At 48.6% G+C, this 19721-nt stretch overlaps 2 protein-coding genes across 7 annotated transcripts in view; one reads left to right on the forward strand and one right to left on the reverse strand.

Moving 5' to 3' along the window:
- Positions 1-17924, reverse strand: part of STEAP3 (STEAP3 metalloreductase) — a 67940-nt gene extending 50016 nt beyond the window's left edge. Inside the window, exon 1 of one of the 6 annotated variants that reach the window (XM_073305227.2) lies at positions 17770-17924. The gene's annotated coding sequence lies outside the window, so the exon portion shown is untranslated. The other 5 variants (XM_073305223.2, XM_073305225.2, XM_073305224.2 and 2 more) reach the window with 5 other exon arrangements.
- Positions 1-19721, forward strand: part of C11H2orf76 (chromosome 11 C2orf76 homolog) — a 222657-nt gene that overhangs the window by 50008 nt on the left and 152928 nt on the right. The gene's annotated exons all lie outside the window — the stretch shown is intronic.

Genomic DNA, 19721 nt, shown 5'->3' on the forward strand with positions numbered 1-19721 from the left:
CTTGGGGCCAGTCAGACCTAGTCCATGGCATGGCCCCTTTAAGAACCTGGTGTTTAAGGGAGTAGCAGGCAAGCTGGTGACTGGGGGGCCAGGTGGTAATCAGTGAGCTACCTCCTGCACAGGATAAAAAAACAAGCTGTTCGCTGACTGGGGGGAAGAGAAAGGGCAAGTGGTTTGGAGTGTTTCTGTCTATGCAGCCTGGGCTGGAGGGCTGTGACATTCTTTAGCCAGAGGGAAGCTGGAGGTGTGAGCTTGGGAATCTGGACAGGAGGAAAAAACAAAGCCTCTCCAGAGAGTTAGAAGGACTGTCAGAGCTCCCTGGCTCAGAGATATCTGGAAGGGTGATCCAGGATTGAGGGTGAAGCTGGAAATGCAGGCGCAGTTCCTAAAGACGGAATAAACTGAACCCCAGCAAGGGGAGCTTGACTTTACATACTGGGCTGTGATCATGTAACTGCGGTGCCAGGAGGGGATTGAGGGGGGTGCCTGCAAGGCTGTGCCTCGAGGGGCTGTGCTCTGGGAGGGCACCCTACCCCACAGAGGGCAGGGGACTCAGCCTTTCCCTTACAGGCAGCAGGGAATGTGACTATGTTCTACATAAGAAAGGCAGCAGGCTTGTTGTATATAGGTGGACAGGAGGCTGGTGGTGTCCTCCTAATCCACATTTGGGTACTTTGAAAGAGCATCAAACAACTTAGGCTGGTTATTTAAATTTAGAGCTGGACTCTAGATGGGGCATCTTGGGTCACAATGAAAGTGTCTGGGCAGAGGTGCGTGATGCAGCTTACGCAGCACTTGCCTGTTCCAATTTCAGTCAAGTGCTTTTGGCTGCAGACCTTGAATAAGCAATACAAATGTACCCCCCCCACACACACACATTTTAAAAAAATCCCCACATAGGAAGGGCTTTATACCACCCAGGTCTCATTATTTGGCACATCTACAGCACCTTCCGTCCAAGCAACTTGCTAAGCTTTAAAAACACTAATGATTGTCGCCTCCCAGCATTCACTGGGTTTTATCACCAATGGGGAGACTGAGCCCTGAGAGGCTAAATGACTTGCCCAAGGCTACCCAGTACGACAGCAGTGCCAGGAGTAGAACCCAAGTCAGTGCCAAGTCTGCTGCCTTAATCCCAAAACCATCCTCTTTTTCTAATAAAATGTATGGACAAAATGTTACTCTACAACAAAGGCACATTTCTCTGGCTCTTAGGCAAATGAATAGAAATTAGCATTCAGGGTGACAGAATGGTTGTTACCGAGGGACTCATTTCATCATAGGTCTAAAGCACCGCAAAAGCATTCCGAGAGCTCCCAAAGGGATTGTGAACTGTGCTGGAAGACAATCTTTTTGTACTGTGACATTTCTGTCCTGTAACTGCCATTCAAAACAAACAGGGACATTTGCAATGTTCTGGGATAAACAGCATCTCTGTCTCCCGCTACTTGGGTTCAAAAGGAAGAGAAAAATCAAAGCATCACAGAATTAAACAGCATTTGAAAGTAAGACAGAGCAGAATATTTTAAAAACAAAGATTTTCTAAAATTAAGTGTGGAGTTGTGCCCCACTATTTCAGCCTTAGACTGTAAGCTGTTTGGGGCCAGGATCATCTTTTTGTTCTATGCTTGTATGGTACCTAGCACAATGGGGTCCTGGCCCATGTCCACGACTGGGGCTGCTTGGTGCTATGGTTGGGATCCATGAAGGTATTGAGGCACCTAAACCTGATGATTAGGCACCTTAGCCCCAGGTTTAGGTGCCCAGGTCTCAGTTTTGGCTCCACTGTAATCCACAAAACTTTCACTGATCCCTGTAGGTGCCTAAACTCACTTGGTGCCTAAGTTTTTCCAGAGTAAACATTCCCTAGGTGTTTAGATTTCTGCCTATGGGCATGCACACTGCCACCTCCATCTAGGCATCCAGACACCTATCTTCTGCCTAAGCTCTAGAGCAGTGGTCACCAACCGGTAGATCATGATCGACTGGTCAGTCATGGAGCTTCTGCCAGTTGATCGCAGTCTCCATCCGCCAAAACTCCAGTGGCACAGTGGGGCTAAGGCAAGCTCCTTGCCTCCCCTGGCCTCGTGCCGCTCCTGGAAGCGGCCAGCAGCATGTCCCTGCGGCCCCTGTGGAGCGAGGGTCAGGGGGTCTCTGTGCGCTGCTCCTGCCTGCAAGTACCGCCCCCGCAGCTCCTATTGGCCAGGAACAGGGAACTGCAGCCAATGGGAGCTGCAGGGGCAGTGCCTGCAAGGAGGGGCAGCAGGGATGTGCTGCTGGCTACTTCTGGGAGTGGTGTGGAGCCGGGGCAGGCAGGGCCCCACTGACCAAGATAAGTGCCACCTGGCAGGAGCCCGCACTCCTCACCCCCTCCTCCAGCCCTGAGCCCATTCCCAGAGCCAGCACCCTATACCCCTTCCTGCACCCCAATCCCCTCCCCCAGCCCAGTGAAAATGAGTAAGGGTGGGGAGAGTGAACAACGGGGGGGGGGAATGGAGTGAAAAGGGCGGGGCCCCAGGGAAGGGGCAGAACCTTGGGGAAGGGGTGGGCTAGATCCTGGGTTGCACTTAAATTCAAAAAGTGATCTTATACTTAAAAAGGTTGGAGACCACTGCCCTAGAGCAATTCACGAACTGTGATAAGTCAGATGCTCGGCCACCTAAGTCACTTGCAGGGCCCTATCAGGTCCCATTCAACATAGGGAGGAGGAGCACACCTTAAACTCTTAGCCCACTACCTAGAGCACTCTAGCAATGGTCAGCATCTTCCACTGGCTAGTTTAGGCAGCTCCGTACCTCATGTGCTGGATTTTGTGGATCACATTCTAAGGCACTTTTCTCTCACCATCCATTGTCTAGGAGCCTAGGTGCCTAGCACAGCTTTGTGGATTGCAGTGTTGTTCCTTCTATTTTGTACATGCCTACACGTTTAGGTGCCATGACACTCAGCATTGCAATATCTAAGTCCCTTTGTGGATCCCACCGTACCTCAGTAGCACATCTAACAACAGTTTGTGTTTAAATACTGGTAGGATGGGAGAAAATCTTTCTTAGATCTCCTGGTAAACAGATTTCTCTGAGAAGTTCTAAATCTCAGACAAACGACATGACTGGGAATGGATTCCTTGAATAGCAATTGGGATTTTTGTAACTTCCATATCTCCCCTGAACACTCACCCATCGTTCCCCTGTATACCTCTACCCATGCTCTCCTGCCATCATCCCTTCTGCATGTTCTCCTGGGCCTTTCCATGACTCCTGTGCTTCCCAGTATACTGCACCTCCTTCCATGCCCTCTCTTCTATTGCCCCATCAACCCTGGTACAGTCCACCTCTGCTCAATGACTTCCCTTAGTCCCCTATATACCACTACCCATGTCTGCTCTATTCTCCTGCACCCCCCGCCATTCTTCTTCGGGTCCACTGCACCTGTGTCCAATCTGCCCCATGCTCTCTCCCCTCTCTCCATGCTCCTCTTGGCCCTTGGGATCCCCTGCGTACTCCTCCGTGTCCTACCAGCATCCTGCCCCCACTTCTTTTAGCATCCTGCCTGTCCATAGGCCCCCTGTTCTAAGCCCCTGGATCACGGCTCCAGGCCAACCTCTCCTGTCCCCCTCTCTATACACCACTCCCAGACTCCTATTCCAGGGTAATACCCGTTATCATTTACTCTTCTCCACCCCACCCCACCCCAGCAATCCATGCCCCTCATCTTGGCCTGCAAGTCAGCAGCAAGTCCGTTTTTGTTTCACAGATCTTTATTATCAGGCATGAACGGCTTGCACCTTTTTTAAACCACTCCACTAACTCTGCCCTCCAAATGAGAGCCCAAGGTCAGCACAAACAAAACAAACAGGCAGTTTCTAGGCTAGCCTCACCATGCAGATATCCAGAGCCAGAGAAAGCCAAGAACAGCTTGAAAAAGGGAAATAGATACATGTTCAGAACACTATCTTTAAAACTCCTTTATCGATTGTCACCACACTTGCCAGAAAACAGTTCTACCTTGGGGTGAGATATGACGTGAAATTTCAGGAAGATCAGTTTCTTACTGAGGAAGTTACAAGGGGGGAAGGGATTAAAAATTAGGCTTGCTGTGACAACCTAAACTGTGAAGCAGCTCCCACTCTTCTGTTACCAAAAGCAACTCAACTCCTCCTCTAGCTATGCTATTAATAACTCTTGAGATGGTTCGATATGAATAACTTTTTGAAAATCTGATTTGTCTGTCCCGTTCTGCTGTGTAGTTATTGCATTTCAGTTTTTATTTGTACCAGTAGCAACAGAGACTGGGGGCCCCATTGGGCTAGACACTTTACAAATACATAGTAGGTGACACTCCCTGATGCAAAGAGCTTACAGTCCAAATGGATCAGACAGCGAAGAGTGAGAGCAACTAAGTATTGTTATCCCCATTTGACAGGTGAAAGCACAGAGATAAAATGACTTGACGAAGGTCATGCAGGGAATCTGTGGTCAAGTCAGGAAAGGAATCCAGGTCTCTCAAGTCCAAATCGAGTCCGTTAACCAAAAGACCAGGTCTTTTTCCACTCATCTTGGATAATTAAAATAGGCTAGTCAGTTTCATTTTTGTCTGTAGATTTTAATTAGTATAACTGAAGTTCCTATGCACTGGCAGTGTGATGCAATGTTTAGATTACAACCCACTGCAGTGTTTAGTATGTTGGCTATAAACAGGACCTATTTGTTTTGCAGGGGAGAAATCAACAGACACTTCTCTTGGCGCAGGAGCTTGTAAAAATAAAGTGAAAGATCTTAGTTTTAAAACATGTTGCTTTAATAGTAAGTTCAGTGTCACAATGAGCCAAATTGTGCCACCAAAGAACTTTGCAGTGATCTCAGTAAGTTCTGTTTCAACACAATGATACAATATGGCCTAAGAAAATCAACTTTACTTTTTGAAGTCCTGTCTCTTATTATTGCTCTTACATAAATAACTATCTTCAATTCAGCCTCTTGTTTCAAGGGTGGCCTGTAATATCTTGGCTAAAATGGCTGTATTTGTCTCTTCCACACAGTCTCCTGAAGGAGAGGGAATTTTCAGCCGGATATTTAAAAGTACATGGAGCCCCAACCACAGGTGTCCCTTACCCATGAACCGAATCAAATATGCAGAGCTACAGAGCCTTATCAGTGCTGAGTCAGACTCTATTTCTAGGGATCATTTTACATAAAATGCTTCATTACGCAGATCTGCTAATAAGCACATTGCTTGAAGCAGAACAACAAAAGTAAAAAGCAACCACTGTAACTTAGATCAAATCACTATAAAAGTGCACCAAGATGGTCCCTCTCAGCTATCCGATCATTTGCACTACATTAATTCCTAGAAGCCCTGGTCAGGATCATAGGCCCATTATTTGGGTAACCATATTTTCCCAGGGGGAAAGTGGGACACCACACGGGGCTGAGCACCCCCCCCCCCACACACACACAAGGACCTCCTCTCCGTGCCCATTCGGGCTGGCCCGAGTGCTAGCTACTGAACCAACACAAAGGAAGACTTGATCTCTTCCAATCCAATGCCCTGAGCCTGTGATCAGATATGTGTAGACAGACCCCTAGACCCTCATGGACTTGATTGCAGAATTGGGACCTTTTATGCCCCTTCTAATTCAGATTGCAAAACATCAACTTCCAGTGTTAGCTTCCCTGGTATTTACTAGTGAGTTAATACATAAAGAAGTCAGATTTGGAAAGAGGCATTTGGATCCTAACGTTTAGACTCATGAAATTAGCTTTCACTGTTTTCATTACCAGACGAAAATATTCACTTCTCACCTACAGCTGTTTTGTTACAAGTGAAAAGAAGCCCTGTGGTTTCTTTCCCATACCTAAAGAGGCTCCCTCAGATGAACGCAGAAGGGGCTATGTACCTGTTGAAACTGGAATAGATTTAGCTAAGAAAAGGGCCTTTTATACAAAGCTGCTTGGTCTGGAACTCTACTATACATTCCAGGAGTCCTTTCACTTCCATTCAGGAAGCAAGGCAATAACATGGCTGGTATGCAAGAAGCTCAAAACATGAAAAGGCAACAAATAGGGGGAAAGCAATACTGGTAATGGGAAGAAATAACTTAGCCCTTTTTCTCCTCAGCACAAAACATCAATTACCAAACAGTGCAAGTCAGGGAGGTGAAGTTAGGAAATGTCAGAATTGCCTGTGCAACTTTCATTTCAGCCCTTGTGCGTGTGCATTAGGATACAGTCTTTGATGATAGGTTTCAGAGTAGCAGCTGTGTTAGTCTGTATCTGCAAAAAGAAAAGGAGGACTTGTGGCACCTTAGAGACTTACACATTTCACAAAAGCTCACGCTCAAATAAATTTGTTAGTCTCTAAGGTGCCACAAGTACTCCTTGTCTTTCTTTGATGATAAGATCACATTCCATTTTTTTTTCACAGGACCCCTGCCTCATTCAGTCCACGTGACAGGCTCCTATGCCCAATATCAGTCTCTCCCCACTACCCACAGGCTCCCAACCCTTGTCTCCCATTTTCCTCCCTGGCTTTCAGACCCAGCCTCCTTGCTCAGACAGTGCCAGTTCCCCCCTACTTCAACTCCCAGTCTGTCTGCCTCTCCCTCTCCACTGCCAGCCTTCTCCGCTCCCACTATCAGGCTCCTTGTTCTGATCTACTCCCGCGCAGATCCAGCTGTTCTCCCCTTGGCATTCGATTCAAGTGGCTTTCTCCTCCTTGCTGCCTGGGCATCAGCAGTGGGGGCCCTGAAAGCACTGGAGTGACAGGGTCTCTGCTCTCAGTTCTTGTGCTTGGACCTGGCCTGGCCCGGAGGCGCCAAGAACTGCAGGAAAGTCCTGCTGAGCCCTGGGCTGTAGTATGCTCAGTGTTAGGGTTACCATATTTGAACATTCAAAAAAGAGGACACTCCACCGGGGGGGGGGGGAGGTATTTGCTGGCACCCCCCTTCCCCAACTCCACCCCTTCCCCAAAATCTCTGCCCCAACTCCGCCCCTCTCTGCCCCATTGGACCCCTTCCCCAAATCCCCGCCCAGCCCCACCTCCTCCCCTCAGTGTGCTGCGTTCCCCCTCCTCCCCCCCCCTCCCAGCCGCATGAAACAGCTGTTTCGCGGCGCAAGCACTGGGAGCTAGGGGGGAAAAGCGGGCACTCTTTGAAGTGATCAACATTCACTTTCTTTCTCGAAAGATCAGCATTCACTCTCTTTCTTGAATGATCAACTCTTCTTTGCGGAAGAATAATAATGGCAAAATCCCGGACGTTTTTAGATATTTAAAAATTCCTCCTGGACAGCAATTTAAGAACCAAAAAGCCAGACATGTCCAGGAAAATACGGACGTATGGTAACCCTACTCAGTGTGCATAAAATCGTTGGGGAATTAAGCTACAATCGTTTAGCAAGTCTCTACTGAGCATGTGCAAACTGCAATTTTTCAAAACCTTATAACTTGGTCAAATGTAGGTGGGTTTTCATGGGCATGGCAAAAGACCACCCTCCTGCCAAACTTCAAGGCCTGCTCCAAAGCATGGGGGCTCTAGAGTGTCTCAAAGAAAGGTTGCCAGAATTTTTAAACAGGGGCAAAATACACTTTTCCCTAGCTTTGTTCCTGGAAATGGCTGACCGGTTTTGGCTAAATTTTTCCAGAGTTATTCACCCCTAAGTAGACACCTGGCACAGCAAATTTCAGCCCAAAGAGTTAAAGTTTGGCAAAGTTTTTTAAACTGAAAACAGGGTCTCATAATGGGAATTAACAGGCAACCTGACTAACCAGCCCTCCTAGCCCTGCCTGTAATAAAGGCTGGTGACTAAGCAAAACTGGAATAATGGAACACAAATAGGCAGGAGTTTATGATTTTAAGGGTTTTTGTTTGTTTGTTTGTTTTTAAAGCAGGGTTACCAACAGGGTGTACCACACATTCTGAATCTCTGCTCTGCCAAATTCTGCTCAGGAGACTGATTCCCCTGATAGCCTGCACAGACATGGGAACGGCAAAGGTGTCACTTCTATTCCTTTATGACAAAGGAGATGTTTACACAGTTTCCTTTGCCGCTCCACTGTAATGAAAGTGACAGGCTGCTGGATTTGCCGCGGGCAGCCGGCACACTGATATAATAACGAAATGCCACCCCAGGATCGCTTTTGTAATAAAAGTTTCATAAAGTTGGAATCTGAGGATTTGGGACGCAAGTATCTGGAGTTTAATCTTCTGCTTAATGCAGCAGAATGAGTTTTGGTAAGGAGGTGAACAATGATTGTGGTGCAGTAGTCTACAAACTGAAGAATGGTGGATCTAATATTAATGCCTGTAATACTCTAACTCATCTGGCTGATGTAATGGCTAATAAGAAGGCTATTTTCATGACTTTTCTCATCTCACAGTTCTTAAAAGGCTCAGATGGATATTTTGCAAGAGCCTTGAGTACTGTACTGAAGTCCCATGTGGCTGCTATCATTTTCTTCTGTGGTCTTGGTTTCTTTGCTGCTCCTATCAAGTTAATTGCTATCTAATGGTGACTCACCCCTTTCTGAGCTTTTCCTCTGCAAAAAAGCAGGAATAGCAGCTAAATGAAGGCATGGTGTACCAGGCTGACTACCTGAATGGAAGAATCCACTCAGCGGGATCTAAAAATACCCTGCAGTCTGTAGATAATGGGTGTGATGCAAGGATGCCCTCCTTCCTGAGACAATAAAGAGCAAATCTTTTCTACTTTCATGCATGCAGATTGTCTTTGGAGTCAAGTTACATGCAAGCCTGGAGTCCTGTCATTATTAGCTTTAGAGAGTGGAGAGACAGCGAAACTTGTTTTCAGCAATCACTCAATCAAGATCAAACCTGGGTTGCTTAACGGGGGCAGGAGGGTGTTTCTAGTAAAGATGCAGAAGAACTGCACTCAGTGCGCAGGTGTGGATATTTCTTGGTGGTCTCTTAAGACAGGAAGTTTCCATAACTGGGTATGCCAGCCCTTTGAGACTTGTGAGGAAATGCTCCTAGACCAGCAGTCCCCCACATTCCAGGTTAAACTTACCCGGGGGGGTAGGTGCCATGGAAGGAAAGGAAGTGGTTTGGGGGGGAGGCAGTTTGGGGGTTGAAGGAAGAAACTTGTGCTGCTGCCTCTGCTTTTAGGAGGGAGAGAGTTGTTCCATGAGCAGGATCGCCCTCCCCATCTGCTCTCACTGGTGAGGGATAAGGCTGGCCCAGGGCAGTCCCCAGCTGGCCCCTCTCTGGGATCCCAGGGAGCGGGCTTGCTGGGGAAAGTAGTTCCGGGCTGTGGGATGGCATCCTGGGAAATAAGCCGGGAGAGGGGAGGAATAGGCATAGTCTTCTCCTGCAGTGGAGAAGGCAGGTTGAAGTGCTGGTTCTCCCTTGAAACCTATGGGTCTGTGACCCCCACCTCTTCTTTGATTTGGAACAGCTATGGAGCAGACCCATAAAGGGGGAACCAAGTTCTAAGAGACTGTAGTTACTTTGAATTACGCTGCTTGTCTATCTGGTACAAGGACCCTGGCAGGGGAAGGGTAGTTTCCTCCTGTTTTGCTTATATTTGACCAGACACTGTCTCTAATACAGGTTTGGCCCTCTTTTCAGATTTCTTTATGATGCTCCGAAAGGGCACAGCTGGATCCCTTCGTTTGGGAGGAGCAGCTGTCTTTTCTGCTCAGACACAAGAATCAATCTGATGCAGGCTGGTTTGGGATGGCAAACCCGTGTTTCCCAAGCCATCTTGGGGCTCCAAGGATCACTTTATTAGTCCCTTTCTCGAGCTTGTGGAGGACGTGAGACGTCAATAGGAAAGAAGGCAGGATTCCTTCTTAGCCAGTCTACAGTGAAAACACCTGCTGAGTAAGCCACCCACCCAAAGAGGTCTCCATGGTAAGACTAGCAGAAGAACAGTAGCTGAGAGAATCTGGAGCTGTTCCGTTATGCAAAATGTGTTCAGGAATATTGCCTCTCTGCTCAATTACATCAGAACCTTAGCTGGGACACTCATACCAGACTGCCAACCACCTGGCCCTCACTCAGAAGCTGGGATTCTATCTATGTACACTTATGACTACAGGATTGCCTGCTTCTTTATCTGTGTCCCTCTCCCACCCCTGCTTAAATACATGATACAATTGCATGACACTTAAACACTACGTCTATAAGGACGTGGGGAGAGGAGGATTATTGACCCGGGGAACCATTCAGGGGAATCTAACTGGACTGAAGCAACAGAAAGTGGAGGATGGGATTAAAAAAAAAAACAGAAGGAAGAAGGAGAGAGGTTACTCAGATTACATTACCTTCTAAACCAAACCCTTATATTACCACTCACTCTGTCTGCTTGTGTACTCCATCCATTCCCCATGTCTTTCTCTATGTAGATTGTATGCACATCTGTGTAAAGATCTTATCTTCGTATGTGTCTAAGAAACACCCTGCAAGCTTTTAGCACCACATCTGCCTTGCCATACCGCTGTGGACATTTACCAGCCCAGACACACATCCTCCTTGTTCACCCACTCCAACAATGACTAAAAACCCCCAACCTCTAATATTTTATTCACGGTCAAAAATGTCCTGCCACCAGGGAGTTTTGCAAGGTACTGTGCTACACGTAAATAAATGACTGTAGCTGTTGCCACTGTGGGGCGTTGCCGCAACGGCTGTGGTACCGCAGTGCTTTCTGCGTGTCTGGTAGCATGCTCTGTGTACTGCAAGACTGGAGTTCCTACAGCACGTGCTGCCAAGCACCAGACTCTAATCTTTGGTGCTCCCTGTTAACACACTCAATGCTTTTTGAGTAAGTAACAGCACCACAACGCTCTGTAACTAAAAGCTGCAAATACTCTAGACACAACAACATCAACAGTCATAACGAAAGATCAACCCAGACTCTAGGGGAGGTCCATTGTGAACTAACAGCCCCATGGGATTCCCCAGGCCTAGTGCTAAGGATGCTCCCTCCAGTCCATCCATTGACTAGACAGTGGTCAAACCCTGGCCTATAGAGCCCATTAGAATTGAACTCTGGCTTTGCCCGTGGTCTCTTGGTATCCACATGTGCATTTACCCCACTCCTGCTTGCACGATGCTGTCCTATATCCTCCTTCTCCTGCTGGGCTTCTGCCAGCAGCAGGCTGATGCTTTGACTGGCTCTTAACATTTTAGTCCCAGCTCTCAGGCTGCCCGCTACCCAGCCTTCCTTCCGCAGCCAGCTCCTTCTGGTTCTGGCCTGCGGCTCCTGCTGTCACAGAGCCCCTGATTCTCTGCAGAGTCCACTGCCCCTCAGAAAGCTACTTTTACCTGCTCTCTAGCGTTGATAGAGTGGTCTACTGCTAGCAGTTGGCCTGGGCAATATAGCACCCTCTCCTGGCTACATTTCAACGCAGCATATTCAAGGTATGGTTACGACCCAGCAATTTCATTACAACAGCTTTCCATTTTAGGCTCTGGACTTTGATTCTTTTCAGCTGTGAGACACAGGTACAAACAGCAGAGCCCAAGCCACCAGAAGTATGCAAAGAGGAAATCTTGCTACTCTTTGTACACTCTTGGAAGGCTGTACACATGCCAAACTCTACCAGACAGAAGCTGTACCATGCCCAGTGACCAGCGCTGATGGTATTTTACTGAACAGACCACTTTAGTCTGAGCAGTTTCCTCAAAGTACCACCTGGTGAAGAGCTTCACTTGCCATTCAGACGGGACTTATATCTGGGGAAAAAAACAACCCAAAAAACCTGGTACTTCCTAGCTTTCTACTGGTGCATCCCTCTAGCTGACTAATGATAGATCTTGAGTATATATATTGCCTTTTGAGCCAGGAGATGCCAAAGCCCATGACTGATATGCAGACAACTCTGAGGCAGAAAGCAGTTACCAGCTAGAGCCAAGCAATACAATGCACAGGGAGGGGACATTTTTGCCAAGGATCTTATATGGCAACTCCCTGTTGTTATGAAAAGTGCTATGGACTGAGGCTGTTTAATGCCTACACAAAAGACACAGGGCCTTCATGTTAAGGTCTCATCTTAAACACTTCAGCACAGCACTCTATTTACTGAGCCCAGAAGGGGGAAGACTGAGTCAGCCTGGCTGGGACGGGGACTGTGGTTCAAGGGAGTCCAGGGGTTTCAAATTTGAAGCTCTGACCATTAAGCAAAGCATCCTCTGTAACAGCAGCGCATCCATATGTAAGAGCTTATTAGAGCTGCTCTAGTCTGCTTTTTAGTGGCTGTCTTTGTATTGTCCAAACAGCCAACTTAAAGCTTTTCAGAAGTCACAGTCAAGGGCGAGCGAGGGGAAAGTGTAGCGAGAAAGACATCCCACAAGCAGCAACAAGGGGAAAAGGGTGTGTGGGGTAGGCGGATTGAACAGCATGAACCTAGGGAAGAGAGATAAGGGATATCAGAAGCAGCCAGAGTCTCCTTTCTGTCTCTCAAAGAGAGGTTTGGAAAGTGCAGGGGCACGCTGAAGGAGTGAACAGTTCAAAAGCAGATCTGGTGGAAGACAAAGTTAGAACTCAGTCTAACTTTGCTGAGTTAGGGGGCAGGAGGAAAACTTGGTTTAAAAGCGGCAAATAATACGGAGGTTGTATGTTCTCTGGGGCAGGTGTTGAACCTGAGGTAAAAGAGCTCTAGAGCCACTGTGCTACCTATTTGACTACCAATGTGTGGAACTACTGGCTAGATCACGGCCCTGTCATTACACGGACAATGGATATTTCAGTGTATAATCCAGCTCCTTGTCCTCTACAACACAGCACTTGCCTACCACTCTACTCTCATCTCTTTAATCAGCCGACTGACCTACAAGACTCCTGCTTCCATCACCACCTCCGCTACAGCAGGGAGCGGACAAACCAATTACCAAGACAGAGAGATCTTTGGAGTTTTAACTTTAAAGCCCTTGCTGGATTGAGTCCAAACACTTTACTGATCATTTGGCTCCCTCTATACCATCTTGTTCCTTAGGTCAGAGGGCAGGGCACTGCTGGAGTCTGCGGTTTGCAGAGACTGACAGAACATGGACCATACTTTTGTAGGCTCCGAGATCCCTTTTTTTGTGAAGCAAAAGGAAGGTCATAGACCTCTTTTAAATTGTATTTTATATTTCACAGCACCCTTGGCAAGATACATTAATTGGTGCTTTATTGCTTTTAGGTTCGAGCCGTTTGGTATTATTTTCTTGAGTCTTTAATATATATTTTATAGTTAAGTCTATTGGAGTGCTCCCTCTGGCAGACAAATGTCCTGAAATAAAAGTTAATTCATTCTAAATAATAAGTGATGCTTACTGATATGTGATGGTACTTTATATTATAAATAATTGGTGCCCAGATACTTCGGCGATGGACACATTAGAAATGCCTTGTGCCCCAGTACATGTGAATAACTTTACATATGCAAGTGCTTCCAGTGACTTCAGTGGAAATGCTCATGTGGCTAAAGGTGAACACATATAAAAGGTTTGAAGGATCAAGGCTTAAAGTAGAGATTTTGAAAATCTGCTAGGAGAAGCTGGGGGGTCTAAAGGTGAATTGTGCTTTCTGTATTGTTTTCTAAGGCCTTGGTTAAAATGTTCAGAAACTCCCAGATGACTTGGTGCTTTTGAAAATGTTGACCTTGTCTACATGAGGCTACACTGCTAATGCCCGTTCAGCAAGAGAAGAGCCCTAGTCAGTGTAAGGATGGAGGAGAAACCACACCATGAAGAACAGTAGTGTTTAAGTTTGAAAATCAATTAGCATCTGCCTCCATTACAAGCTTGGTTCGGTGAGTGTCATAATCAAGGATGATAAACTGATTTGTAAAAAAGCTGGTGCTTATTTATTCTTGGAAGTTCATACTTCATCACCATAGCAACCAGCGGCTTTTCCATTTCTCCAGCAAGTTGGTTTCATTAGTAACCTTGGCCAAATGGGTTTGAGAGAAGAAAATTTTCACTTGTTTTACGAGAATCTGAGGGTGTTTCTATGGATTTTTTTTTTTTTTGTAATGTTGCAAAGCCCAGTTCCTTATGATGTGTGTGTGTGTATGCTGTTCTTTTTTTTAAAAAAAAAAGCTTTTCAAATGGCACATTTTCCTGTGGTGTCCTGCATAAGTCATCACTTGCAACTTTTTCCTTTACAATTACACAGCAAATCAAACTTGTATATTGAATATCAGATCTGGCTTTACTGTACCTGATTTTTATGTCAACTGTGGTTTGTTAAACGAGATGAGACCTGCGGTGGTATTTAAATCTTATTTTAAAAATCCTAAACCAACAGGAATTTTGATACTGTAAGCTACTTTCTTCCTCCCCCCAGCATGTTTAGGTTTTATTTCTCTCCATAGGACGGCACTTTGCAATGCACAAATCTCATTTGGAAGATACCGATTTAAAAGCCCATTGGTGCATTGTGATTGTTGTATGCTTGTGTTACACCCAGCTCGCAGGAGGAGGCCTCTAGGTGCTACTACGCAATATAAATAATACATGCTTTCATGAACTTCCTGCTCTTTAACCAACAACTCGCCACATCTGCGCTCGGATCCTGCAAACTCTTATCTATGTGCTCAGCTCTAGACGGAGCGGTCAGTTCTCTGAATGGTCCCATTGAAGTAATTTGAAGTACACACTTGTCCTGCATGTTTGTCTTTCTGAATCACAGTCAGTTCTGTGATTCCTGCCTCCACCCAAGTTAGTCTTCTGTTGTTGCTATACAAGGACAGCCCCGTGTTAACAATACATTTTTGTATACATACGCAGATGTAAATAGGAAAAATCTTAAAGCCTATGTAACTGATCCTGCAACTAGTTTGGCCTGTGCAGAGTCCCACTTAAGTCCATGTGGGCCTGCCTGCACGGAGCCAACTGCAGGATCAAGGCCTGTATTATAAATACACGTGTGTTATGGTGCCCTTTCCCTCCCTTCCTTTTCTTGGAATATTTTTCCTTCAGCACATCTAACACCCAGCAAAAGGTTGCTCTCCTTGAGGATCCTGAGCAGTGGTTCTCAACCTGTTTACCATTGTGGGTCGCATCCAATACTACCTGTATGGCATGGGTGGCGGGTGAACCCCCACTTTGGAGAGGCTAGCCCGCTGGCCCTGCCCCTTCTGCCCGAGGCTCCACCCCCCCGCATGTTGGAGCCCCGAAATCCCATAACAGGAGCCCCGAGGCCCCCCGTGACGAGAGGAGCCCCAGCTCACCCACACCAGCCACCCCGGGCCAGCCCCAGTGCCAGGCTGAGCGACATGCCGGGCCGCTCCCAGTGCCGGGTCGACCCACTTCCCCACAGCCTGAGTGCCAAGCCGAGCCGCTCTCCCCAGACCCTCTACCCAAGCGCTGGGCAGAGCTGGCACCCCCCCATCCAAGCTGGTGGCCCCAGTGCCCGGCAGAGCTGCCTCACTCCCCCACCAACCCCCCACACCTGCTGCTTGCTTGCAGCGTCCCTCCTCACTCCCCCACCCCCGAGGAGAAGTGACACAGCAAGCCGCGGGGAGCAGGAGTTGGAGTGCAGGAAGCCAGGCAGTGGGTGGGGGCTGAAGGCCTTGTGGAAGAGGCGGGACCACCGCAGCCCAGGTGTCCCGTGGGAGTGGCTTCGCCAGGAAGGCTTTGCCTTCCCTAGCCTATTATACCTGCCGCCCATGCATGGATGGTGCGTATAATAGGCTGGGAAAGGCTGTGCCTCCCCAAACAGCCCCGTATGGCCCCGGCCATGCTCCATACCAGGGCCCCCTCCTGCTGCTAGTTGGCCCCAGTGCAGACAGGCTGCTCCTGTTCTGGGAAGGGAAGCCTCCTGGGGCTGGGTCTAGGGCAGCTGGGACTTGGGGTGGCTGGGGCTGCCCGGGGCTGCCCAGCGCTGGGGGGGGGCCCTGGCATTGGGGCCACAACGCCCAGTGCTGGGGGGGGGCAAAGGGAGGGCCACATGCTGCCCACTCGTCGCTCTGGGACTGGGTGGGGAGGGACGCTTGCCGCCCACCTGTCTGGCGCTCTGGGGGGCGCGTGTGCCGCCTGCCGGGTGCTCTGGGATTGTAGGCGCTCAGGTGACCCGGGGCTGTGGGGGGGCTGGCGGCTGTGGGGGGGCCCTCTGGCCTTGGAAGGTCAGGATGATCTGGGCCTCAGGTGGAAAGGGTGGGCCGGGCTGGGGGCTAGCCTCCCCAAGCCCATGGTTCACCCACTGCCATGCTGTATATCCCTGAGGATGTCACTTGGGTCGCAGCTCTGTGCTGACTGGACCGCAGGTTGAGAATGACTGATCCTGAGAAACCCTACCTGGTCCCCCACTTCTCCCTTCCTTCTCTTTCAGTGTACTGCAAACAAGGTGTTAATCATCTGGCAGGTAAAACAAGCTGCCTACTCAAAGGCCAGAACCAATCCACTCAATGGGTGTTCTGGAAGGAAATGTTTCTACAGCTTAGTGGTAGGCAAACTTCCTCCTTTCCCTGGATCACAAGCACCACATAGAGGAGACACTCCTGAGTTTCTACTGGCATAGGGAAGGAACGAGGTCATTCCAGAATCAGACCACATCTCCCATGCTGATTCTTTAATTTATACCCTGATATATTGATACTTCCTGAAAGTACTTCTAACTCTTTTCTAAATCAACTCCCTTTGAGAGGCTGCCGTGCCCCTTTTAAGAAATTCTGACTCTTGTGTGATCCAAAATAAAAACTAGATACTTCTATCATGAAAACCACGGACACCAGATGATGTCCCAGACACCCCTGGATTAAGGCACATATAACCAAGCAATTCAAGTTCAATACCATCTCCCTGATTTGAAACAAGTTACTTAATATACCGAATAGACTCACAGAGAGAGAAATCAGACTCAGGATGTCCCCTAGCGTGTTGCTTCTGGCTTTTGCCCGAGACGGTGCATGCCCCATACGCCCAGTCCCACTTGTTTTAAGAAAGCCAGGCCCTGGGGGCAGTAAGAACAGGTCATCATAATGGCCATCCGCGAGCTAGGGAACAACGCCCACGGGCCGGAGAGCTAATACTCCAGGACGAATGGAAAAGGACAGGGGTTGGCCACGTGCGATCCAGTCACATTGTGGACGCAGGGTCTGGCCCCTCCATACGTGTCCGGGGGCTTCTGAGCAGCCAGGAGAGGCTGCAGCGGGGACTCCGGCGGACCCCGAGCTGAGAAACTCCCCTCACCCCAAAGCACCCCTGCCTATGGGAGGAGAGCGCAGCCCGGCCATAGCTTACCTCCCCCCCCGCGCCAGCCCCGCATGCGGTCAGGCGATCGGATGGGGGGCCGGGATCACCAGCAGCCCTGCTCCCCCTGGAGCCCTGCACCGAGCGGCGCGCTCCAGCCCCCCCCCCCGCGGGCAGTAGCAAAACTCCGGCTGCTCCCGCCCCTTCCCCATTTACCGCCGCCGGCCGGCCGGCAAGTGGCGCGTCGCCACGCGAGGGCGGGGACAGGGATCCGCTCAGAGCCGGAACCGGAGCGGGCCCCGGGGGCCGTGCACTCACCTCCGCCAGGGCCGGGCAGTGAGCGGCCAGCACGGGGCGCCTACTTTGGGTAGTTGCGACTACCGCCCCGTGATGCGCGGCGCGGAGCTCCTCCTCCCGGGTCCCATGTGCCAGCCGCCGCTCCCGCTTCCCGAGCCCAGCGCGGCGGAGCCCGCCCCGGGCTCCTGCTCCTCGCTGCGGGCGCCGGGCCAGAGGACCCGCCGGGGTCCAGGCTGGCTCCGCAGGGAGCTTTGGCTGGGGAAGGAGGCAGATTTCACTGTGACTTCATCTCCGGGGCCAGCTCAAAGCTGGTCACAGCCCTGTTGATCTCAAACCTTATTTAAATGAGAGCTTCCAATGTCTCCCCGGGCCTCCCTTCAGATAAGTAGGGCTGTTCTCTGCTGTGTCTTACGGTGTAATGTCTAACCCTAGTAGCAGATCCATGGTCATGCAGAATTTCACATAGTGACCAATTAGAACTTAACGTGAGCAGCAGGGATGGGAGTTGGGACTTCCTGCTCCAAAGGCATAGGCCTCTGCTGCTTAAACGAAAGGAGAATTGCTGTTCGTAGTGTGAGACCTATGTGACGTGAGCAGTTTGAGCCCATTCGGTAGGGGATAGTGGCACACCTATTAATTACAATATAATGCATGTGCAATGGGGGTAATGATTTTTTTTTAAAAAAAAAGAGGACTGAAGCCCTGCATTCTTTACGAGAGTTTCTCGATTAACATTTCAGACTAAATTATAATAGATGATTTGTCCCTGAACTAGGTTAGACTTTACCATGTCCCTTAGTGTTTCCTTGATTTCTACACAGTGGGGATGTTCTCAAGTCCAGAATGGCTATATGAGCACATAAGCAAAAAGCCCAGACTGCCTGTCTGTCTGTCTGTGCATGCCTGTCTCTCTTTTTTACTTTACAGGAGGCAATACGTAAGAATTCAAAAGGGCCACAATAGATTTCAAAGGACAAATACCTACAGGTGTAGAAACAAGTAACAAGAGATTCTTTAAGTGTATGAGAAGCAGGAAGCCTGTGAAGGAATTGGTGGGTACTCTTGATCCCTTAGGCTTAAAGGGAGTAATTAAGGCAATTAAGGATGAGTATTTAAGGACATCGTTGAGAAACTAAAGGATTTCTTTGCATTAGTTTTCACTGCTGAGGATGATGGGGAGATTCCTACTGTGGACCTGCTCTCGTCTGGTAACAAAGATGCAGTGCTGTCAGAGACTGAGGTGTCAGGAAAAGAGGTGCTGTAGCAAAGTGATAATTTAAAGCAGTAAGTCACCAGCCTCCCTTGGTCTATTCCAGCAGTCCTTAGCAGCTTAAGTATGAAGTGGCTGAGCTGCAAATAAAAATATTTGGTCTGTCATTAAAAGCAGCCACTCTTCTATTGGATTGGAGAGCAGCCAATGATGTCTCTATATTTAAAATTGGCACTAGGGGTCATCTGGGGAATTATAGACCAGTAAGCCATACAGCTGTACCTGGCAAATAGGCTGGAAAGATAATTAAAAACAGAACAACAAAACTTCCGGAAGATTATGATCTGATACAGAGTCTAGTTTAAAGCGCCCCATGGATGTTAAATACTGAAGGCTGGATTGTTGTCCTGTCAGGGTACTGGGGCTGGACAGATCCTGTACCTGTTACAGGCGGGAGGCTGAAGCAGGCCTTCATTTTCTGTTAGCAAGTGCATTTTACAGTGCCAAGTGTTTTGTTTTAATGGGAGGGTGTGGTTTAGTGAGCCTCTGTGCATGCTATCTATGGCCATGCACTTACTGGCTCTTAAAAGCCCTGCAAACAGCTGTGGGTGGAGATAATAGGTTCTACCCCTAGATGAGGAGAGAATTGGTGTATTAAAACAACCACATGCCGTTAACAACTCACAGCTCTGTTCCATTATCCCAAAAGCTGGCACTGAAGGGAACCTTCATGGTTCAGACAGAAACTCAGTGTCTCACCCTCAGCGATTGCAAATAGTCTAATGAGAAAGGAGTCTGATATAGTGTAGTCAGGCTGCTAGCAGATTAGGAGGCCAAATAGCACCAGCAAAGAAGAGATCTATTTGAAAACCAGTGGCAGTGCATAACCCATAGAATAAGGAAGGGAGGAGAGGATTTCCCCCCAATTTTTGTTCCTTTCTGTCTCCATGGCTCACACTGCTGCTCCCCTAGCGGAGCTGGGCAGTAGTCTCTCTCCTCTAGTCGGATCAAAGCAGTAGGTGCAGGGGAAGAGCAGCGCAGTGCGGCTGCTCAGGAGCACGTTACCCAAGGCACCTA

The sequence above is a fragment of the Lepidochelys kempii genome, chromosome 11 (assembly GCF_965140285.1).
Source record: "Lepidochelys kempii isolate rLepKem1 chromosome 11, rLepKem1.hap1, whole genome shotgun sequence".
Taxonomy (NCBI): domain Eukaryota; kingdom Metazoa; phylum Chordata; order Testudines; family Cheloniidae; genus Lepidochelys; species Lepidochelys kempii.